Source organism: Onychostoma macrolepis, chromosome 22, assembly GCF_012432095.1.
Source record: "Onychostoma macrolepis isolate SWU-2019 chromosome 22, ASM1243209v1, whole genome shotgun sequence".
NCBI lineage: Eukaryota > Metazoa > Chordata > Actinopteri > Cypriniformes > Cyprinidae > Onychostoma > Onychostoma macrolepis.
In genome coordinates this window covers 19,685,953-19,711,676 of record NC_081176.1, presented here as the reverse complement: position 1 = coordinate 19,711,676, position 25,724 = coordinate 19,685,953, and the positions used below count along the sequence as shown (strand labels likewise).

Here is a 25,724-nt window from a genome sequence, read left to right as displayed (position 1 = left end):
TTTTTGAACCATACTATAATAAAGTACTTGAATTAATTTTTTTTTTTTTTGTGGTAATTCTATAGTTGCTGTGGTAACAACTATAGTAATATAGCCTAAACAAATGACTTTACCCAATACTGTACAGTTTTCTGCAACTATAGGTTATATTATGCATACTACAATACACTACAGTTTACTGTAGTAAAAACTAAAGTATACTACAGTATTTATTACAGTTTATCAGTTCACTAGTTAATACTACTACAGTATGCTGTAGCATTAATTAACAAAAAGTGTTGTAAATGCTATAGGCTAATATATACAGTATAATACACTTTACTATAGTATGTTCAAAAACACTATAGTATTTACTATAAATTACTATAGTATTTTTTCATGTAGGGCGTAAAGTATAAAGGTCCTAGTTCACGTAATTTTTACAACTTTCAGAATAGTTTATAGAGTTATTGTCTACTGAAAGTCTGTTTTCAGACAGTCGATGTGTGTTGTTAAACAACAGTACTATCCATTGAACGCATTGTCCCTTAAAGCCTCGTTTTCATTCCTGTCAAAAATTAAATATGGCACTACTCACAGGAAATATTATATGATAGTCAGTTTAGCCACTAGGTGGCAGTATAATAAAGTAATTTAAAGGGTTGGCAAAACCCTGATTTTATTCTGGCCTGAACTTGACCTTGACAGAACAATGCATGTGCCCTTTAACTGAAATACATTGTAACGAATTCCAGCGGTGTGGTTATATAATAGAGTTTTGTATTCAACATTCAAGTTTATTGTAGGGCCAGTATATGTTAGGCTAAATAAAATCAGGATGATTTTTTATTTCAAGGCTGACTACACAAACAAAAAAATAAATAAATATCAATACATTTATTTACTTATAAATATAAATTCGGTATAAAATAATATCAAAATCTATATTAAATATATGATTATAATTTTTTTATATAAAAAAAAACGTTTATTTTCCTAAAAAATATGATAAATATTATTTTATTAAAGCAAAATTTATATATATATATATATATATATATATATATATATATATATATATATATATATATATATATATATAAAGAATTTAAAAATCTCCAAAATATTTATTATTATTCTTTAAGGTTCTGCCGCCTCCAGATATCGTGAGATTAAGTTTATCTTGAATTATTCGTGCCCCTCAGTTGTGAGTGATAGTGCCACATCACCTTCTCCCGAGGCCTGTTAATTAATCAGCTCAGTGGGTGGAAGTTGGAGATGAGAAACTTATGTCCTGAACTTCCTAGCTGCTTGTTTTCTCGCCAATCCCGCCGTTTCCACAGAACACAGGCGTTGCCATAGGTACCAGGGAGGGGTGAAATCTCATTTGCATGTATTTAAATGACGCATGAATAATTTACAGAAGGCATGAATAAGGAAAATCTGAGAGACGTTTAGAAGTCACGCTGAGCTCCAGGCTAGTACAAAGAGAGAAAACGGTCAAAAAACACACTTTACGGCTTCCCGGTTAAAACAAATGCGGCACTGTGTGTTATATGTGAGCGACGGCCCATTATGGCAGTTTTGGCAGCTTCACAAGCATCCACTCACTAGAACCTTCCATAAATTGTCGCTACATTAAAATGCCCCGCACGACATTATGGAAAGGCATGAATAGCCTTGTAAAAGAAAAAGAAAAAAAGGCAGGGGGACAAAAACGAAAAATCAAAAACATACACAAGACAAATGTCATTTTCAGATGAAAAAAAATCTCTTTTTACACGGCCCGCTTTTTCACACTTAGCCGCTAACCTGCATCTACCCCTGTTTTCGCCTTTCCCGCGTTTCTACCGTCTTGTTAATTTTATATGAAAGAGCATATTGCCACTTATCAGCGGGTGGTGCAGTAAAAGCCTTTAGGGTCAAAGCATGAACCGTGATTGGTTCTTCCATTAGAAGAAGCGTGCAGCCTGGCTTTCCTCTCAGCCAATCAGATGCGCTCACCGCACCATTGTTCCAAATGTTGGTGGTCTGCATTCTCTTATTAGACTCCCCCTTATGATTTAACAATAAATGACACATAATTGAAGCTCCTAATAGAGTGACCCTTCCTCTACAATTTCAAGATTACAGACTAGAGACTCCAGAAAAACGCACCTCTGTTTGATTCAAACACGCCATTTGATGTATTAACAAGAAACAGAAATAATAAATTCACAAATAAACTGGTTAGGTGAACGGACTAAAAGCAAAAAACAAGAATAGGGGTTTACTTATAAATTACTGCTGCTATTAAAAAAGGTCCCCTGAACCTAAAATGTAATCATGGCATTTAAATACCAAAATATCTGATATTTTCAAGGTCAGCTGCAGGCTTTCAGATTAAAATAAATTAAACAATCCTAGGCTATAGCCTACATAATTAAATCATTATAATTTTGTAAAACATAAAACTCATTCTGGTCAATGATTGGTCAATGATGTGAAACACTTCCGCCACATCAGTTTGACGCTACGTTATAGCAGGGATTATTTGTTGTAGCGGAAGAATGCCATTTAATTTAGGCTATAAATAATGAAATAACGTTTAAATAAAAATAGTATACTTCATATTTTATTAAAACACTCAATATTTTTATTATTAACGTTTTATTTTGCAATTAAGACGTAGTGTAAATAGCGACTCACTGTAGCCGCGAATAATCGCGATATATTATGCGGCCTTTCCTATTTGCGGGAAATTAATTTATACATTAACTAGCAATGGTGCTGCTACATTATTCCACTTGTAAATACTAAAACGAGTTAGTAATGCGTATCCAAACATATTATTAACTAAGCGAGGTAGAGTTTGTGTTGTAGGCTATATCCCCCCTCCCTCCCTCATGTATGTAGCTATATGAACCCCGGGGGTGCGGGGTCTGACTGGTTTTGCATTAAAAAAGACGAGGTCCTGTGAAAGTTCTGCTCCCTGTGTGTGAATTCAATAGCTCCAGCATGGTTAGCATGACAAACTGCTCTTCAAGTTCACAGAGTAACCTCCCCCGTCCCCGCGCGCAGACACACGCAAACACACTCCCCCTGTTGACCCGCCACCCGCCCTCTCGTTCATTCTCAAGTCTATTTCAGACGAGTCAAAGGGCATCTTAGTTCTGAAATTTCAATAATGCTATCTGCTGGGGATGAAATGTTTTTTAAGGTCATGATTTTGTTTGCTTTATTTATTTGTTTGTTTCGTGAGAACAACTGAGGCATTTCTCACATGAGAGTTCAGACTGAAGACGCAACACTATTTCGCCTATCTATTCGAAATGTATTAGAAAATGAATTGTGGAATCTTAGATTTTGTGTTCATGTAATGTTTCTGTGTTTATTTTTTAATGTAATGTAAAATTGCAAAACGTGCACAAAATATATACAATTTAAGATCATCAAAATTATTTTAGATTTAAACAATGACTTTTATTATTTGATGATTTTGGCCTTTATGCTTTAGTTATTTTCTGTAATTATTCATATTTCATCACTTGTTTTGATTTATGGTCTATATGATAGTTATATGCAACTGATAATTCATCTCAAAATCGACAGGCACTCTTTCATCTGTTTTTTTTAAAACCCTTGTGATATAATTGCCTCAGTTATTTTGATCTCTTTAGTAGAAAACAATCATCACCACAGATTGCATTTCAAACACTCTTGTATATAAAAAAATGTTTTTTAATATATAAATATTTTTTTCAGATCAGTTTGTTCTGAGAAATAAACATTATGTATTTAACCACCACAAAGATGAAAGAAGCAGCAAAAGTCACAACAACAAAAAAATGTCAAAACAGTTTTGTGTTTGTTTTTGTCTTTCTCATCTTGTGAAGGCTTGTTTTATTAAGAATGGGTCAATAAAAGAATATTTAAAAATCAACATTTTATAATAGTTTTAAAATATTAATAAATACAAATTGATAAAACTATTATTATTTTTATTATTAAACTAAACCGTAAATCTAAATAAATGCAGTATTTTTATTGAATGGTAATAAACAATTACAAATAATTTCATTAAATATTAACATCTATTTAATTTAAAAATCTTATTGGAAAAGTTGTAAGAGAAATTGCTGACAACTATTTCAACTTCTAAATTCATAACATAGTGAAATGGTAATTTACGACAAATTTAAAAAGGACATTTTCAACTCAAATTCTGTCAAATAAGTATTGTTTTAACACAGATTTTGGTGACTAAACAATTTCGGGGTTTTTTTTCATTTAGAAGCCTACAGTAAATGTAATACGACGCAACAGCCAAAGGATGCAGGACTTCACAGTCAAACTCCCTCCTCACCTCTCCCGACAAAGACAATGAACGTCTTGGCAGACCACCAAGAACTGTTTTACCGGAGCTGCTCGTCCAGACTGTTTGAGCTCTGTCTCTGGGCAGAGGATGGCTGAGGGAGGGGTGACCAAGGGGACAAGAGCTGCCACCCTAATCTCTCCGAAAGAGGCTTGTTTGGTGTGGGTTTATCCCGTTGAGAGTAAGGGAATCTGCCATGCTCAGTAAGCATGTATATCAGGCCATCTCATGGCTCAATGGCCGCTCCATGGGTGGTCCCTCCTGGTCAATACCACCGTACCCTCCGCCGGACTGGCCCAGAATAGGATAATCTCTCCTTCTCGCTTTCTTTCAGGCCAAAGTCTGGCCTCCCGGCGGCTGAGTCACGGCCAGGGTGGCTTGGCCCTGATCCCGGGTCAGTGTGGCTGGGTGACCGAGGGGCAGATTTCAGTAGGTGCACTGGAGCGCACTGGACCAGCGCTTGAGCTGACAGTTAAACGAAAACAATAGGAAGCAGGACTGATGTGTGTGTGTGTGTGTGTGAGTAAACTGGATTCCTCAGGTAATGAACACTTTCTGGCTGAGCAAAAGCTCACTGTTTCTGACTCAGTTTGAGAAAAGCTGACAAAAGGCTCTTTTGACGAATAAGATACCAAATGAAACCCCCCCAAAAAAAAAAAAATATATATATATATATATATATTTTTTTTTTTTTTTTTTTTTGAGGTAAGATGGCATTTGACCTTACGAAAATGCTGATCGTCAACTTGAGGTCAGGTCAAAGTAAATATTATATGAGGTGGTTTACTTTCTATTAATGTTATATGAGGTTTGCAAGTTTTGCAACCCTGTTACTAAATAGATTTTTAAATAGATCCCTGATTTGTGATGTTTTTTTTTTCTTTTGATAATTTTCAAGCAGCAATACAAATTTAAAAATGCAAATAAATAAACAAAAATAAAGATAATTTAACTTAAAAAATGCCAAAATGAGTAATAGTGTTGTAAACAAATGTAGAAAATATAGAATTTTTGATATTCACCATATGAAATAATAATGTTATTTCACAATTTTGGGTGTCACACCACAATCATTTAGCAACATGGTTGTATTGCACTACTGGGAATGAAAATTAGCTATTAATTAAAAATATTTTCTTTATATAATATATATAAAATATATGTATTTTTTTTAATAGCAATTCAACGGTTTGTCAAAATTGTAAAATTTGAATTGTTAAATGCAATCAAAAAGATTGTGACCTTTTAGGTGGGTTCAGGTCAAAATCATCACAGGGCTTTTAAGGTATTTAAAAAGAGCTGTGTTTCATTATGGGACAATTATGTTATATAATAGTTCATCAAACATATTATAATATTATTCTCACAACAAATCAATATGGGATTTGTGCCTCTAATGCTTTGAAACACTACTCAAAGGACATCCAATTGTACCTTATTCGTGAAAAAATGTCAAAAGATACAAGAAAAGACAAAATAATCACACAGATAACAAGACCATTTTTTTCAGGATTTATTTAAACACTTATATCTTAAATTCAAGGCAGTTAGGCAGGAAATAGTTTACAGCATAGCAAATGTAAGTATCTACAACTATCAACGTATCTGCCTATGTATATAAATATCTATCTATCTGTCTATCTATACAAATATCTACACATCTATTTGAATATGAAGAGTTAATTTGCAAAAACATAACTCCATTTTAAACAATTTTCAAAAATCATGTTTTTCATTGTGCATTCCAATTAATCTCAATCAAACTGCAGTTGAGTTATTTTGATTAAGTCAAAATAACTAAATAAATACAGCTAACTAACACAATAAAAACATGATAACATAATAAAAAAAAACAAGATTTTTGAACATTTAAAAAAATGGAATTATCTGTTTTTGCAAACTTTTCTTATCTGATTATTTATCCATTTATATGAAGATCTATCTGCACATCTATCCATCTAGCTATTTGAATATCTATCTGTATATCTATATATAAATATCTATCCATCTATGTCTATATCTGAATATATAACCATCTGAGTATCTACTGTATATATCTGAATATCTATCTACACGAATGTCCATCTGTCTGAATATCTATCCATCTATATGAATATATACATATCTGAATATCTATCTATCTATCTATCTATCTATCTATCTATCTATCTATCTATCTATCTATCTATCTATCTATCTATCTATCTATCTATTCAAGACTAAGTTCAATTAAACTTTTTAAACTGCCAGTAAGTCAGTCTCATTTATTATTAACTGATCCTTTGTCCTGTACATTTCAAAAGTCTTTTAAAAAAAAATGAACTTACCGTTATTGTCCAAAAATACTTTATTGATGACAAAAAAGAGATTCACCAAAATAACATACGTAGTCTTACTGAAAAACAGTTGTGTACAGTAATAAAAAAAAAAAAAAAAAAAAAGGAAAAACATCTCCTCTTGATGGTCCGTGTTGATCCTGGCATCGAAATTTAGTCCCAAACCTGAGGAGACAAGAAAAAAAATGACAGAATTACTACCAGTTTCACTCATTACATTTAAAAAACACAATGTACTTCCTATTATAACCTATTTTTTATAGCATATCGCCATCTTTTTGCAAATGGCCAAGCTGTTCGAGGTGAACGAGGTGTGGCTTGAGCGCAGACTCGGATGAGAGGGGAGGGGCTTGAGAATTGATTGACAGCGTTCAGATGCTGGGATGCTCAGCGTCACGTGTGCGGGGATGACGCTGTGTGTATGCTGCTCTCCCGCCGACACGCCACAGCACGAGTGTGTTTACCAGCACGCAGGTTGAAGGGGGCGGGGAAACAGACTTTATCAGCCGTGATGTTTGACCCCGAGCCTAGAGCCAGACAGAGGTCAGGGGAAAGACTGTCTGGGCACTGAGATTGACCTCAGGGCTGTGGGGGTGGGGGGCTTGTTGGTTCCAGTCTAGGGTGCTTAATATCACCTCTGGGGATTGAGGTGCAGACAGCTCAACGATTGACCCTGCTTAATCATCAGTGCGCAGCGTCTAGTCTGCTTGGTCATGGTACAAAGTCATGGCGGCCGGATATGACGTTATGGAAATCAACTATGGCTGTCATCATTTTATTTTATTTGAATATACATGTGTGTGTGTGTGTGTGTGTGTTTACATACACACACACACACACACACACTCACACATATATGGGTAGTTGACAAATAAAAATTGGACTGTGTCCTATGGTGTGACAGCAAAAATGTAGGAAAAAAAACCAACATACAAATAACATGAGGAAAATGTATCTTCATTCTTCGAGTTACAAATAGCATGAACAAGGTTTATCTTCAGTGTTAGAGGTTTTTTTATTTTTATTTATTTTTTTACATTTTTGCTGTCACACCATAGGACATATTGATACATCAACTACCCACATACATATATATATATATAAATAAATGCCTTCTCAAATATGTCATAAATGCAATATGTACAGTATACAGATATACCTGCAGTAAGCACAATATTTCTGATGAAATATTGAAAGAAATATTTCAAACCAGACAAAACGATCAAGATAATAAATAATAATAATAATAATATTATAAATATTGCCAATAAAAGCAACAAAGACTCATGCAGGTTGTATATTTTATTGTTGTGGTATATAATATTTATGTATTTATTATATAAATTGTATATTAGTTATATATTATTATTATATTATATATATTATACACATACACATTATATTTTTGTATTAAAATAAATATTTTAATAAATCATGTTTTTTTTTATTGTGTTATGTTTTTATTGTGTTTTATTGTGTTAGTTGAATTAAAAAAAGAAAAGAAGAAGAAAAATGTCCATGGCTTTTCATCTTATACTACAGTGATAAAAGGTTCATTATCCAGCTAGCATCTGAAACGGACGAGAGGCATGAATGTGATTGATTTGAATTCTCAGACTGTAAACAAACCGCTAGCGTTACGCTAAGCTAACATGTGTATAGAACCGGTTGGAAGGACACGTCGCACCAAAGCCGTCAGGAGACGGTCTGATGTACCCAGTGTTTGGGTGGGGGGCAGGAATCGCCCGTCTGGGACGCCCCTCCATACACAGGGAACGCGCCTACGACCCAGGCAGGGATTTTGCAGAGGGGGGCGTCTGGTCCTCGATTCAGACAGTTCTGTCTGATGTCCCATTAAGATTTGAGTCCAGGACCTTGAGGGGTGAGGGGAAGAGTGCTGGTTAACCCCCCTGGACTTCTGCTGCAGCTCCTGGGTCCTATTATTTGAGGCAAGCTGTTGGCTGCATACTAATTCTGCATCACTCAGTCATGAATCGAGCTCGTATGAGGAGCGGCGTTTGAAATAAAGCTGGCGCAGAAGGAGGCCCTGTATGGAATGAGGGAAGCATATGCTCACTAAACACGCTCAGACTGGCAAATGTCCAGTGCACTGAATGAGAAAGGTTAACATAGCTTGATAACTGGTTATAGTTGCATCATTCTGCAGGGAAGAGGAGGAGCTTGGTATCATGCAGCTGAAATCACCTGCATTCGTTTTCATTTAGTTTTGGATTTTTTGCCTAATGATACATACTGTCAAGAAAGAGGAAAAGAAGTGATGGCAAGAAGTGTTGTTAGCCAGACTTGAACTTGCATCATCCACATGAGCGCCACAGATTGATGTGTCAGAGCACATGTACTAGCCACTAGACAATTTGAATATTATGTTTGTTATTATTTATTATTGATGTCTTGATGTGGCATGTTACAATCAAAACTAAAATGTAAATATTTTAAATATCTATCATTAAAATTAAATCACAATTTTATTATTATTATTAAAATATTATTATACAGGTTTTTAATATTTTAAAAACAATCTAATATTTTTAGATGTTAAATAATATTTTAATAAAGTATCATTTTGTTTTAGCATGCCATATCAAGATCTATCAATAATATAAATATATATTAATAAAATAAAAGTTTTAAAAATATAACATCTTAATATCAGAAGAATCAGAGAATTACTTATCATATAAAAATAATATTTTATTAAAATATGATATTATTTAACATGTTTATTTTTAAGCATGTTAAACGTTAACTGTTTTTACTTTTAACATTTTATTTAAACAATCATATTTCTGTTATTTAATTTTTATTAAAAATAATTTATTACAATTATAAAAATGGGTAAAATAAAAAGTATTAATATTTTTAATATGTTAATTATTGTATAACATATATATAAATATATAAAAACTAATTTGATAATATAATGTTAAATATTATATAACACTACACACTATATAAAACTGTTTAATAATATTTGAATAAAATCTATCTTTACAAATATGTAATAAAACTTAGTATGTTTAATAATATTATATTTTACTGAATTTAACTTTAGTAATACTTCAGTAATAATTCTGCATCCTAATTGTATTATGATGATAAGCGCAAGCTGTTTTTTTCGAGAAAGACATTAAAATACATGCCACTGGATCACTGTTTGTATCAATCAGGTATTCTGCGGACTATAAATAACCATGACCAGCAGATGAATGAGAGACAGACACCAGGCAGAACCAGTTGAGAAAATCGTCCAGCCCCCAATGACACCACTCTCTTGATAAAGGGGGGCTCATACTAGGCTTTGTTCCCCTGTTTAACACTGCTTTTATAAAAACTCTTCTCTATGTACTCAGCAAAGCTTTTTGTACAAAGCAGAGCCATTTTCTTATAGTCCGATGAACAAGAAACAATGACAGCAGAGATGCACAGGAAGAGAAAGAGAAGATGTATAGATCCAGACAGCAAAGACTTCCCTAGGGTTGCCAGGTCTTCAGTAAAATGCACATTTACATCCTGTGTGTTCCCCTATTTGCTAGTCAAATCTGTTTCAGGGTGTAGTGAGACGTTTGACCATACAACCCCCCTGACCTTGACCTCTAGGGTCCTTCCTCACCTGCAGCTGAATAGAGCAGCTGGGCCGTCTAGCCAGCGAATGACAGAATATTTGACACTTTTACTCGTTCCCACGCTCAACCGCTTTCCGAGATGATATTTAGACAGTCTTTGTGGGGGAGAGAAATGTTTACTGGTGTACTGTGGCAGCCATTATCTGCGATATTTCTCCTCATTTAGTCATAATTGTCTTATGGACATTTATTAATAAACTTACATGAAATCTGAGCATTCACACAGACACATTTAAATCTGGTTTCACACCACATATTAGACTTGTAAACATCAAATGTCATGTGTTTTTTTGTGTTTAAACTACACAAATATTTGCATCAATATGCCCCAAATATTTTTTTTTCAGCTTGTTGTCTAAATAAGCTTAAGATGTTTAATTTATGATTGAACAAAGAGAAATATCACAGAAATGGCTACCAAAGTATAATGAATACAATATTTTGAAAGTCTTTGTTGGGGAGAGTAATGTTTACTGTGCTTGTTGAACTGCTTTTTGGGCAAATCTGATGCAAATATTTAGGTTTTGCTGTTGAAACAGCAAAAATGAGTTAATTTAAATGTAGCGTGACACCAGATTCAAATGTGTCAGTGTGAACTCCCAGATTTCAAGTAAGTCCATTAATAAATTTCTATATTTTAATTTTATTGAACTTATGTTTCATTTTCCGTTGCAAATGTTTAGATTTGTTAAATTTTATGTTTACAAACCCGATTTAAATGTGGTTTGAAACCAATTCAAATGTGTCTGAATGCCCAAATTCTAAAGTTTATTAATAAAATAACCATTTTTTATGATTCAACATATGATTAATTTTCTACACAAGCTTTGTTTTCACAAAAAAAATGTGCTTGGTTATCTCTAAAGTTCAACTGAATTTGTTTTAGATCATTAGACGTGATTTTACAGTACAAAGTTTCCTTTAAAGGTACCTTTATACACAAAATGCTGCCTGTTTAGGCATTCACTTTAGATTTCGTACACAGCCAGTAGAGTATGGTAGACCATCACGCTCCCTCCCTTGCCCGTCTCCCTCCACTGACAGCATGAGGACCCCTGGATACTTCCTTATGGCTGCCTGCAACATGCCTGTCTGAAATGCAAAACAACGGAGTTTGACGTACCGCGAGCCAAACATAAAAACTCATTATTCAGTGTGGATCACAGCGCATTAGATGAATGTAATTACTTTCAGTTGCGATTTATTGGGGGTTTATGTGACCCGTTCTGGCAATACAGGCCTTTTTTTTCCCTTCTCATAATCTACTGCTGAGATGCGACTCATTTTTACAGACACCTGTATTCTGGTACACAAGATCCAGCAAAGCTGGTGGTCTCCCTGCTTGCCTTCATTTGAATACATTTACATGCAAATTATGCTATGCTGGCAGATACTAGGCGCCGCTGAGACTTCACTGAGTAAGACAGTGTCCAAAAAAATCATAATATACAGACAGATCAGACAGCATCACGACTGAATCAGCCACGTATTCACCACAGTGTCACGATCTTACTGCAATCCCATAATTATGTAATCATAACAGAACAATCCAGATGGGAAAAGTGCTGCTAAGCAGGACAGGATGTGGCAAAAGCATTAGAATATTATAAAACGGCAAAGTCGAAGGTAATGCAAGTGCACAAATAGTGCAACATGTACATGCACTGAAAACATATATTTTTGTCAGGTAAACGAAAAATGTAATAATACTGATAATAATGGTACAAGACAAAACTACCTCTTAATATGACTGAATCAACCTGATTACACCAGGTAACATCAACGGAAGTAATTTTATGGGACAGAAATATGCCTGGTAACTGCAAATTTCTGCGAATGCACATAAACATACATAATTACATAAAAGGACATATGTGACCCTGGAGCACAAAACCAGTCTTAAGTCGCTGGGGTATATTTGTAGCAATAGCCAAAAATACATCGTATGGGTCAAAATTATTGATTTTTTTTAATGCCAAAAATCATTAGGATATTAAGTAAATATCATGTTCCATGAATATATTTTGTAAATTTCTTACTGTAAATGTATCAAAACATAATTTTTGTTTAGTAATATGCATTGCTAATAACTTCATTTGGACAACTTTAAAGGCGATTTTCTCAGTATTTAGATTTTTTTGCACCCTCAGATTACAGATTTTCAAATAGTTGTATCTCAGCCAAATATTGTCCTATCCCAACAAACCATAAATCAATGGAAAGCGTATTTAGTCAGCTTTCAGATGGCGTATAAACTGGTTTTGTTGTCCAGGGTCACATATATATGTCTTAAAAAGATAATTCAGTATTCTGCTTATTCTGTACATATATTATATCTAAAATTTAAACAAACATAAAAAGATTGTTGTTCAGTTGTTGTTGTTGTTAATAATAATAATTTATAAAAAGTGAATATATTTGTTTAATTAGTGTCTAATGTTTAAACAAACATAGCAGATAAAGATTGTTGTTGTTGTTGTTGTTATTAATAATAACAATTTATAAAAAGTTAATATATTTGTTCATTTGTATTTCTAATGTATTTGTTAATTTACCTGTCTAATGTTTAAATAAACATAGCAGATAAAGATTGTTATTTGTATTATTAATAACAATAATAATAATAATAATAAAGGTGAAAATTATTTGTTCATTTGTCTAATATATTTGTTAATGTGTACCTGTCTAATGTTTAAACAAACATAAAAAGATAAAAGTTGTTGTTGTTGTTATTAATAATAATCATAATAATAATAATACTAATACTAATGAAAATTATTTGTTAATTTGAACGTCTAATGTCTAAACAAACAAAACTATTGTTGTTTTTTGTTGTTAATAATAATAATAATAACTGAAAATTATTTGTTAATTTGACAGAAACAATCTAATTGCAATAGAGTAACACCAATAGAATTATTAAGTGCCAGATCAGGTAGAAATATGTCCATATGCAATTTTAATAATGCACATAAACATACATAAAATCATAAAAGGATATCCATGTGTACAAATAAATGGGTAATATATATAGTTCCTCTTTTTGTTAACATAACTATCAGAAATGTTTATATGGATGTTTAAAATCCATTCTAATAACTAGAGTTTCCTCATGTTCTCATCTCAGTTGAGAACATTGATATTTATCAGCATTATATCAGATATGTTTTAGTTAAACCTCATATTGATGACTGGCACAACACACAGGTGCTGGATTCTGCAAGAACCAATCACTCTTTAAAACACAAACTACCATCATACACTTGAGTCCGCTAGCAGCTCTAGAACAAATGAACACGAGGGTTCGAGGGGGGTCAGCGAGGAGGAGATGAAGCCCCAGAGGCGAGCGAGTGTCAACCCCAGCTGGGCGGACATTTTGTTGACATGCTGATAGGGATTTAAGCAGTGGGTGGGTGTGTGTGCATGCGTGTGTGAGCTAGGTGAGAGAATGAGCCGGAAAGGGGGGAAGGAAGGAGAGAGGCTCACAACAGTGGCGTTTCTAAGCTTGATTTCAGCGCGAGCTGAGACGATTAGGGGGAACGGGGAAGGACAAGGAAGAGGGGGCTCTCTGGGAAAGATGGGGACCGGTCCATTGAGACGCTGGAACGGGGGGGTTGACGCGGGGAGGACTTTTTCAGCTGAGCTAATGAAGCATAGGTGGAGATGAATAATGGAATGTTCCAGAGGGTGGGCTGGTGTCTTCGTCCGCTATTCAAAAACTTGGTTTCTTTGGAGAAACATGTTGAGAGGAAGAAAAGCCCTCCTCTTAAAGGGGTATCATTGTTTACACTGCAGGAGACGGACAGCGGGAACAAATGCGGCGAAACCGATGTTGCTTCCTTGTGACGATGCTATAAATAAATGCCCATAGGCTTCATTAAAACAAGCTCATGATATTGTAAATTAACAGATGTCGAAAAAATACGGTTGCCAGGTTTGCGCAGAAAAGAATCCGCCGTAATAAGCACCCCCTAATTTGCCAGTCAAATATGATTTGGGGTGTAGCGAGATGTCTGACCATACAACAACCCCCCCTGACCTTGACCTCTAGGGTCCTTCCTCACCTGCAGCTGAATAGAGCAGCTGGGCCGTCTAGCCAGCGAATGACTGAATATTTGACACTTTTACTCGTTCCCACGCTCAACCGAGACGATATTTAGACAGTCTTTGTGGGGGAGAGTAATATTTTCTGTGCTTGGTGTACTATTATCTGCGATATTTTTCCTTGTTTAAGGCCCATTCACACCAACTGTAAAAATAACTATATTAGCATCCTCACCAACAAACAATAATGTTCTGTTTATAATAAGCACACACTGCAGTTTTATCATCTGCCATATTCAAGCTCTTTAAAGCAGGATGGATTCTGATTGGCTGGCAAGGTTACTATCGTTCATCAACTGGAAAAATCCATCCATTGGCATTGTTCCTCTGTGTCATTATCGTTATATTTGTGGTGTGGACTTCTCTATTCTCATAGAATTAGAACAATTATTGTGAACTATCCATTGGTCATTTCTGCAGCATCTTAAGCTTTATTTAGACAGAAAGCAGCAAAAATTATTTTTTGGTATATCCGACTCAAATCAGTTTAGTTTGTGTAGTCTAAACAACAAGAAACACATGAAATCTGATGTTTATGAAAGTGATCCAAATGTTGTGTGAAATCAGATTAAAATGCATCTCAGTGTGAATGCTCACATTTCAAGTAGTTTTTTGGAATTCAAAAATTAAATGTGTGTAACACCATACAAAATTTGTAATTTCATATGGTGCTCTTTCCATATATACTAATTTTCCATCACTTTCCTGGACTGTGTGACATTCGCTATGTAGTGAACGAGTATGTGGTTTAAGACATGCAGGAAAGTGCAAAACGGCTTGTTTATGTTCTCTCATGTTCCTTGTAAGTTTAATGGTGTGTGTGCACACCATAAGCAAAGTGAATTTTCACATTGTGTTATCACTCTAAATTACTCGCAAGATGTTTTTCGTGTCACTCGCATGAATAAAAACATAATAATTTTTTCTTTCCAACATTTTCTGATACAAACGGACATGTCAAACCAAACACGTCAATAAGCTCTTGATTGGCTTGAGTGACAACGTGTCATGCAAATTTTCCACTTATGTAGAAATTTTTCAACTTGCGTGGACAAAGTATCACATGTTCGTGAATTGCATCACCCAATTCACATCAGCAGGCACAAATTTGCATACATTTGCTTCTTTGCATCAACTTTGTATGTAATCTACCCACGCAATGAATTAAATTAGCTTTTGGTGTGCACGCACCATAACACTGGAACAAGATGTCATGATTAGCAAGAAAAGAGGAAAACTTGAACAAATTCATCAGATTTCATCATCTGCAAAAGCACAATATGGACAGTCAGTCTTAAAAACTGGATTGAAACCAAATGGAATTTGTACGCAGTGTGAACAAAACATTAAAGGGATAGTTCACCCAAAAATGAAAATTCTGTCATCATTTACTCGCCCTTATGTCAATCCAAATCTAGAGGACTTTCTTTCTTATACAGACCACAAGAGAAGATATTATTACAGTAAGTACATTGGAAGCCATTAACATTTTGGACCTCATTGACTTCCATTGTATGCACAAAAAAGGCATTTCTCAAAATATCTTCTTTCATGTTCAACATAGTCATACAGGTTTGGAACAACATGAAGGTGAGTAAATAATAAACTATCCCTTTAATGACAAGATATGAGGTACAGCACAAAAACTCAATACTAATTTGAAGTTACTTGTTCTAACCCTCACCCCAACCTTACACTTCCTGTCTAAATCTGTCTACATCTCGTGTGGCCACAAAACCATTTGCTACGGAACGGTACTTTCTCATTCCCTCTCCTTCTCACTGTCTGTCTATCTTGTTCCACGTCTCCTTTCTCTTCTCGGCGTACGGACAGAGCCAAGCCAGTCTGAAGCAACGTTTTGAAAGGTGGGGGTGCAGTTCGGGGGCATTTTCATTACGGTCAAATCTCAGGCCCGGCTCTTCAACGTGGCCTGTGCCACCGAGCCGACAGTTTAATCATACAAACAGCACTCCATTCCCATTTCCCGCTCTCTCCTTCACACACTCCACTCCTCGCTTCATAATTCCGCGCCCCACACACTCTGCACGCAGCGCTGTGTTTTGGGGGCTTAAAAATGACATAATCAGTGACTTGGATAAACGCCTGTTTTCCCTCCAACTGTAATCAGCCGCGGTTGACGCTAGCGTGTTTTTAAAGCTCCAGTAGCTTTTTTCGGATCAAGGTAAAGCACAATTTTATTCTTTTGATAATGCTGGTATATTGTACATAATCTTGAAAATAGCTTATTAGCACTGAAAAACAAAATAAAGAGTGAAACTTTGACATGCTAATTAGATATACAGATGTGTATTAAAAACATGTTCTATGATTCTGAACAAATGTGCTTTTTTAAATCTGTTTAAAAAATGAGTTGCTTATGCATAGATGTTCATCTGAATAATATAAGGCAGCCATTTACTAGCTTTAAGAAAAACCCATCAGCAACTAAACAATTAAGACTAGTATGCTACAACTGCAGACAAAAAAATCAGTTAACTGATGTTAAATGCTACATGCTAATCAGCTTTATTTAACAACTACAGAGAATTATTATTTAAAAAATTTAATTAGTATAAATGCTAATGGACATTTAGTAAGTTGCAAGCTTTTAAAAAATGGTAAAAGAAGACTGAATGTCACATCTTTTAGCAGCAAACATTAGAAACTAAACAGTTAGACCATTAGTATGCGACGATTTAACCCTAAAAACAGTTATTAAGGTCTTATTTTTTGTAAACACAGCAACATGCAAGGTATTAACCTAACATGCTACATGCTAATCAGCTTTATTAAACAAATAGAGTTATCATTTAAAAAAACTAAAATATTATAAAAGAGCTGCTAATATGCATGTGCACAGGAAAACATGTTTACTTAGTAGGTTGCTAGCTTTAAAAATGGAAAAAGAAGTGTGAATTTAATTTCCTTTACCAACTAAAATGCTAAGCATTAAGAAGTAAACAGTTTAGATCACTAGTATGATACATTTTCACAACAAAATCAATTATTGAGGTCTGCTTTTCATAAACACTTGCTAAATGCTGAAAGTTGTTATACAAAACTTTAATGAATACTTTGTGGTAAAAGGTAAATCTGCTAAAATATTATGAAACGAGCTACTATGCTAATGAATACACAGATATAATTGTGTTGCCAGATTCCCTTAAAAGTCTTTAGCATGACTAGCCACTTGTCAGATCACAGGTGGAATAAAATCAAATAAAATAAATAAAAAAAGCAGCATATCGCCTTGGCAGAACTGAGCAGTGCCAATAAATGCTTTTAGCAACTATTACTTCTGTGGGTGGACCACATTCAATCAATAACCAAGCAAATAAAAGCAGCGGGCACTCAGAGCATAGAAACCCCCTCATAACACTGAGACGGCGCTGAAGCACGGCTAACATTAAAACATTAAACATATAAGCCGTCTCTGCACAGAGGGGAGCCACAACGCTCTCATATGATGCTACAGCACTTGTGGAAATGTAAAAACGGTCCGACTGTTTTTCTTCAAGGCTAATCAGGAATTGGAGAAAAGCTTATTGCAGACAGGCAGGGAAGGGATTTTTTTGTGCTCTCATTTTTTATATTTTGATAGAGCGCTGGAGCCAGGATACCACTCGTTTGAGATAGTTCAGCCCAGTTATTAAGCTTTAAGACTTTCAGGCCTTCAAGGTGGAAGTGTAAAAGGTTTACAAGTGGATATGTAAGACAGCCGGAAGGAATGTGGTTTCATGTTGTGAGAACAACTGAAGCCTGGTAGCTATTACAACAGATAATAAAAAGATAGCACTAATAATTTAACTGATAAGCTCTAAAAGAAAATGAATAAAATAGAATAAAATATAAAGTATTAAAAATGGTAGCTGTTGATAAAAAGGCAACTCTAATCATTTCATTGAATAAAATAAAATATGGTTTCATGTTGTGAGAACAACTAAAGTCTGGTAGCTAGCTGTTAGTACAGATAATAAAAAGGCAGCTGTAATAATTTAATTGAAAGGCTCTATAAAAGTAACAAAATAAAATATGGTTTCATGTTATGAGAACAAACAAGAAAAATTGCAGGTCTAATCATTTAATTTAAAGACTTGTTTTAATTTTAGTCATCATTTACTCATATCGTTCAAGCAAAAACAAAGTCATACAGGTTTGGAATGACTTGAGGTTGAGTAAATGATGACAGAATTCAAATTTGGAGTGGCTAATCTTTTAATGTGAAAGTAACAGTGCACAGACAGGACAAAGCTAATCAACAAATCAACATCTTGTGATACCTAAATCTTGTGCCATCCACCATAAGTCTACACCTGTACAGCAGGAGTGGGAGGTTAACATATCGCTGAGTCCTGGTGAAAACGTGGCCTTTATTCTGGCACCTAATGGGCGTAACACTTGCCCCTCCGTCTCCTCCTTTCTTTTGCCGCCTTTGCAGGCTACTAACAGGATTTACTGTACTCAGCCTCCCTGCCTAGCTTTGTGCTGAATTATGCATAATTGCACTAGTGTACTCACACGCATGGCTAACGCTGCGATTAGCATAAAAGCTTTTTGGTTTTCCTTTTTTGCAGGTTTGAGGGGGGTGTTTTTGTGTTTTGAAGAGAACTTGAATGGCACAAGATTTGCAGCGTGTGTGTGTGTGTGTATTTGTTTGGGGGGGCCATGGGGTGCGGTAGCCTTGCTATATCAGGCTATATATAATTTTGTCTGGCTCAGGCTAAAACATATGGGCTCCCCAGCTGTTGTAAATATGCAAATATGGAACGAACACAGACTGACTGACCCAGACATACCACTCTGCTGCTAATATGCGTTTTAGACATCAACTTGTCCAGACAGACGCATAAGCTACCCCCCCCCCCCAAATTTAACTGCCCTCTCCTCCCAATTTAAACCAAATCACCCCACCCACATGACATATCCCACCTATGAACCACAAACAATACGACCAATATGAGAAACTGTTATTCTAGACAGCTAACGGCACATTAGCATCACTAGCATCCAATATGCTAGTTTTAAAAAAGCTAACCAAAAAAAAAAAAAAAAAAAAAAAGAGTCAAACCAATACAAATTGATCACCCTAAATTCTGGTTGGATGAGCTCAAATATGTAAAAAAGCTAAAATATGAAAATTCTATATTAATCTGTTAAGTTGTTTACGGTTGCTAAGCAACATAGCAACTAAATGTTGTGTTATCCCTAACAGTGCCCCAAAATAAATGTGCAAATCACACTTTATTCTACTCTGCATTTGTTTGTCACACTTACATGTAAATATCGTAATGGTGTATGCACATCAAAAGTTAATTTAATTATTCGTACGAGTAGATTACATACAAAGTCAATGCAAAGACAAATAGACGCAAATTGGACTACGCAACTGCCACAAATGTGTGGTATTCGTCTCAATTGCATCTTCCATGCAAGTTGAAAAATTTCAACTCAAGCAGAATATTCATATGCCGCTTTGTCTCGCAAGCCAATCAGTGAAGAGCTTATTGACATGTCCGGTTTGACACGTCTGGTTGTATTATACATTTTTTATTTATTTTTATTTTTTTATTGTTTGTATGTTTTTATTCACGCGAGTAATGTGAAAAACATCCTGCGAGTAGAGCAAGTAACACGATGCAAATATTCGCTTTGCGTCTGGTGTGCACACACCATAACACAATCTTTGAGAAAACCTTTTTGTGCTTCCATATGGTCAGAGTCAGATTTTAACACCCTTTAAAGTGGTTAGAGACCAGATCTAGTCAAAACTCTGATGATGACTAGTAATATTTCATATGAGATGGCGAAATCGTAAGATGCTACGACTTGGCTCAAGGTGCTACTTTTTAATGGTTGTTTTTTCTATTACATTTACAAGGTTTAGGCTTTGAGTTGTACATTTTTGTAAAAGCCAACTTGTACAATTTCTTACCATTTCACTATCTAGTGTGAATTATTACAAATTCTAATCGGATCTAGTTGGTTTCGACTACTATGATGCTACAATTTCAAGCTAAATTATTGAGGACTTTTAGGTCTGTGTGTTTTCGTAAATACAGCATGTCTACTGAAAGAAAAGTTATAATGAATAAAATCTAACTCAACCAAACAACCACTTCATTGGCATAGCTAGAAAAAAAAAAAAACACAGACTTTGTACACAGACATCTCCCTGAGCATGCAGGCTAACAGCCTAAGCCCCTTTCAGATCTTCAGCTCCACTGACATGATTGTAATAAAACAAGTGTGAAGTTTTGTATTGTAAGGAGGAACACAATGTTGCCCAGCGAGCGTTTGTGTGAAGGGCGCGGATTGTCGGGTCCCACGGCACAGCAGTGCACCAGGGCCTACGGTGAGGAGTGCTGTGCATGCTAATGAGGTCATTATGGGAGGCTGTCTGGAACCGGGCCCTGCGAGTGAGGGATTTACGTAGCTAGACTACCCAGTCGCAGATGTCACAGATGGCACAGGCATCAGATGCTTTGTGTGTGTTAGCGCCATATTTTTCTCCCATTTCGAATGACAGAACGCTACCGCAGCTTAACATAAAGACAGACAGACTGTAAAAGGATACAAGCGATCAAGGAAACAGGCGCATATGCCCTGCGTGTTTCAAAGGCGGCATGAATTACTGGCCCGGCCAATAACGAGCGAGGGAAATAAGCATATTCAAATGCAATTATCTGGAATCTACATAGTCGCCCTTGATTAGGCAGATGGGCAGCGTTTAAGGTGCCGCCATCTTGGCAGGGAGACAGCTGGCAGGCATCAGCGGCCATTTTGTCGAAGGCACTGCCCAGTGGAGACGAGACGGATGGCGGGTATCTATACAATCGTCTGGCACTTTGTTTGTTTTACATAATACAAATCAGGACCTTTAACCAGCAACTACAAAAGCTGATGTTATGTAACCCACGCATACAGATTACTGAAATCTTTCCTTACCATATCCGACTTCCCGTTGGGCATCCAAGGATACAGGAACTATCCACTGCCACCAGCACTCCACTTTTCGAATTGTTCAGGCCATGTTTCAGTTGTCCACATCCCAATGGATCTGCAACCTTGTGGGAGCAACTTTTTGGGAACTTCATCTCGCACTGTCCTCGATTGGTCCGCACCGTTATTAATACCCATCAAGTGCCACGGTCAAGGGTGAAAGCAGTTACAAAGTGCCCAGGAAGGGTAAGCGCCAAAAGCTTCACCTAAGGCCAAGTCCTTTTCCGAGCCTCTCGAATAGTGGCGTCCATCAAAAAAACATCATGTAAAGCCAGGTGGAAAAAGGATTCAAACTGCTCTCTCATCCCGGCCCATCAGATGTAGAGCACTTTGTGCATGCTTAGGAGGAGGACCACTAAAAAAAAGAAGGCCTCTTGATTTAGCGTAAAAGAGATCTCCGTCAAGCACTCATTACAACAGTCAGGGGGAATGTGCACTCATGGCGAAAAAGGAATCAAAGATGGGGGAAAGAAAGACCTTTGACATTCTTTTTCTACTCGTTCTCCAGCAGGCAAAGTTTTATCAAGTGATGCCGAGCCTGGAAAGGCCCTCTGGCAGAACCACACACGCAAGCACACACACACTCGGTGTTGCATGAAGAGCGTCAAGGCTGTTGGCCCTCTCTTTAGCTGATGCGAGTTGACTGAGATTGGGCTGCGAGAGAGAGAAAGCCGAACACTCGGGCTCCCATGGCTCCATGGCTGGAGGCAGCATTGGGCGACCCCTGGCAGCATCTCTCCTCAGTATTGATTTCTCTCCCTCCTCGCTGCCGAGGAGCCGGTAGCCGGCGGGGAAAGCGAGCTGCCTCGCCTGCCCACTCCGACGCTCCCTGGCTGGCCCCTGCCGTCTCTCAGAGACCCGAAGACGGAGAGTCGGGACCAATGGAAGAGAGCCCATGGCGGTCCGCAGCTGTGTTCACCTGCTCCGGGTTCACTCCTCCACCACTATCGCTACTCCCACTCTCCGCTCGTCTTCCGACTCCTGCCAAAACAACAGCGAGGGAGAGAGAGAAAACAAGTTCAGCTTAACTTTCAGCATTTTGCCCATTGCAAATGTCAATCCACAGCTTTGATCAGGGAGATGTGCAAGGTGAATGTTTTGGCATCTGCTCTCAGTTAGTAATGTGAACTTTCTAACCTTGGAATAAAAAAAGCTGAGGCAGGAGATTTTTTGAGTTAAGGATGTCAGGCTGAAAGAAACTGTCTGCCAAGTGCACTTAGAGCCCCTATGCTGATGCTTCCCCCGTACAACGGACAAAACCAGGACTTTAAACAGGCACTAAGTAAGCTACGCTACTTGTAAACACAGATCATAGATGAGGAGAATGTTTTCTTGTTTTCGTTTCGCTTTGGCGTTCTCTGGAATTATTTAAATGATTTCGGAATGAACCGTTGTCATGCAAATTAGTTCAAAAGGACATTCCATTATGGTCTCACTGTGCATTTAAAGCATGAAAAACATTAGCTAACAATGGCTAACTTGACCAATAAATATCCATATGTTTTGTATCCGTTTAGATATTTCACTAATTTGATTCATTTCCATGGAAAGGAAATCATTATTTCTTTGATATCTACAAACTTTTCTTAACCGTGGGAACCCTGTAAACCATCCCACAATGTTCCTATTTACCCGGCGGCCAAAACTTCAACTATTATTTCTAAACGACACTTCTGCATGTTGCAAAGTGCTCAAAGTTTCGCCTCAAAATGACGTTGGTTTAAAGTGGGTTAAGTGCCGAAAAATGGGGGACCGCATCGGAGTTGGGGGGCAGGGTGCAACCGTGGGGGCGAGCTGCATGTCTCAGACACAATAATACTATTCATTGGGTCCAGACATGGGTGTTAACACCCCTCTGGCAGCACACAATGAGGCTCCCTGGCATTGAGACAGCCTTGCTGATATTGTTAGTTCAGGGCAGCGTTCGGCCGGCCGCGGGAGAAAGCGTCGGCATTGTGCCGGGCCGGCAGGATGGGCGGAGGGAGGTGAAAGGCGAAGAAAGAGAGAACAGTGTATCTGTCAGCTCGAAGGGAGAGGGCTGGGGCAAAAAAGGGGGGGATTCGGAGGGGGCCAGGGCATGGCATTGGACTTGTGAATAAGAAAAAGAAAAAAATCCCTAAAAAGAAGATGGGGGTGAGAAAAAGATTGCACTATAAATATTATTGAAGGGAAGAGGGGGAAAGGAGGCGGAGGGGACGGGTATGAAGGTTGGGGCTGGGAAGCCGCTTTCTGCGTTTAGGTGCATTTCATGCCTGCCATAGTTACAAAGCACAGGGGAACAATGAAACTGTGTGGGGATGGATAAAAAAAAAATTATTCAGGGAGCTTACAAGGGAGAGCGTGAGAGAATACGAGAGAGCAAAAGAGGGAGGGCGCTGCTGCAGTCGCCTCACAGTCGAGATCAGGTACGCCGCTGATATCCAACTACCGCGAGATGTACATCTCACCAGCTTCCCCCATCTTTCCTCTGTGTCCACGTGGGGAGCGAAACAGAAAGGAGGAGGGAAACGGCGAAAAGATGATTTGAGAGGGGCGAACTGTGCAATACTTGTTTAGCAGGCAAAATATTGCAGCTTGTAAACACAGCATATTCAGATTAGAGGTGGACTGATACGTTTTTGATACTCATTTATTTCCATTTGTTTCCGCCTAATCCTAAATACATGGCAGAAATTCTTTGCACTTGTATTCTAACAAGTAGCTTTGTAGAACTCACCAAAATGTATATGTAATATATTTCAATGGGAATATACATGTATTTGTGTGTTTTATATACATATACTCTACATATCATATGAGGAATATATGTATTATGATGCATCTCAAATTATATTTTTTGAAAGGAACAGTTAACACTAAAATTGAAATGATCATTTCCTGAGACTTATCACTGATGCCAAACTTAGTGTAACGTTGTAACGCGGCACATTTGAATATGCTCAAGCATGAATGAGATTTAAAAACTACAGTGGAGGGAAAGATAATCAATGAATAATTATTTGAATTTTAGTCATTTTATTATATAAAGCTATAATATGACTTTAAAAGACTGGAATATAGCACATGTCATGTGGACTACTTTTATGATGCTTTAAGTATCAAAAATATTCTTAAAAATTAAGTAAATAATGACAGAAATATAATTTTTGTTCAAACTATTCCACTAATATTAGTACACTTGGTAATTTTTTTTTTTTTTTTACAGATGTGGAATACTAACGAAAAGAATCCAAGGACTGCATTTGCCAAAAACGATTTTTACCAAAGAAAAACATAGCAAAGCATTGCCTCACTTTTACAACAGCAAGGCCAATCAATCTGCCCTTGTGAGTTCCTATGCAATGCTGCAGTTTTAAGAAGATCTCTGCAAATCTATGATCAGACTCTGCATGCTACAACACAACTTCAAACAAAACTGAAAAAGTATCAGTGCAAATGGCACCAGGTTTGCTCCTGCACAAATAATCTACGTATATACACAAACACTTTTCAAAAGATCTCCGGTTTCAAGGCATCTTCTGCACAACACCAAGCCTGCTTTTCAAGAACATTACTTTATGAAACACTACTGTTTGTTTCCCTTCTGGTTAACACAGAGCATTTGTTCCCATGGCAACCTCACCTCTTCCGTCTCTGACTGACGGCAGGGCAGCGGGGGTGCGGCCCTGCTGAGGACACGCCCCCTGTATCTCACTGCAGCCCATGAAGGAGAAACACAATATGATTTAGCACCAATACTGGTGTGAGAATTATACTTTTTACATTTTAATGCATTCCCTTGCAATGTAACTGAATGTTTACTGCAGTATGCAATTTAACAATTTAAAACTACTTAAAATACTTAGCTCAAAGGGACAGTTCACCCAAAAATAAAGATTCTGTCTTTAATTACTCACCCTCATGTCGTTCCAAACCTGTAAGACCTTTGTTCGTCTTCAAAACACAAATTAAGTACTCTTTGCGCACAAAAAGTATTCTCGTAGCTTCATAAAATTATGTTTAAACCACTGATGTCACATGGACTATTTTAACGATGTTCTTACTACCTTTCTCGGATTTCATCAAAAATATCTTCATTTTTGTTGCGAAGATGAATGAAGGTCTTACGGGTTTGGAACGACATGAGGGTGAGTAATTAAAGACAGAATTTTTATTTTTGGGTGAACTGTCCCTTTAATATGTAGAGAGAGACTTAAAGTGACAGTTCACCCAAAAACAAACTGTGTCATCACTTACTATGTTCCAAACCTGTACGACTTTCTTTCTTCTGCATGTGGAACACATATAATTACAAAGAAACATGAAAGT

General features: G+C 36.6%; 1 long non-coding RNA gene across 2 annotated transcripts in view; it reads right to left on the bottom strand.

Annotated features, from left to right (window-relative positions):
• Positions 1–5,846: 5,846 nt before the first annotated feature.
• Positions 5,847–25,724, bottom strand: part of LOC131529745 (uncharacterized) — a 47,810-nt gene continuing 27,932 nt past the window's right edge. For both annotated transcript variants that reach the window (XR_009268202.1, XR_009268201.1), the window contains exons 4-5: positions 21,363–22,397; positions 5,847–6,834 (exon numbers count right to left, since the gene is read on the bottom strand). This is a non-coding gene — a long non-coding RNA (uncharacterized LOC131529745). The remainder of the gene's footprint in view (positions 6,835–21,362; positions 22,398–25,724) is intronic.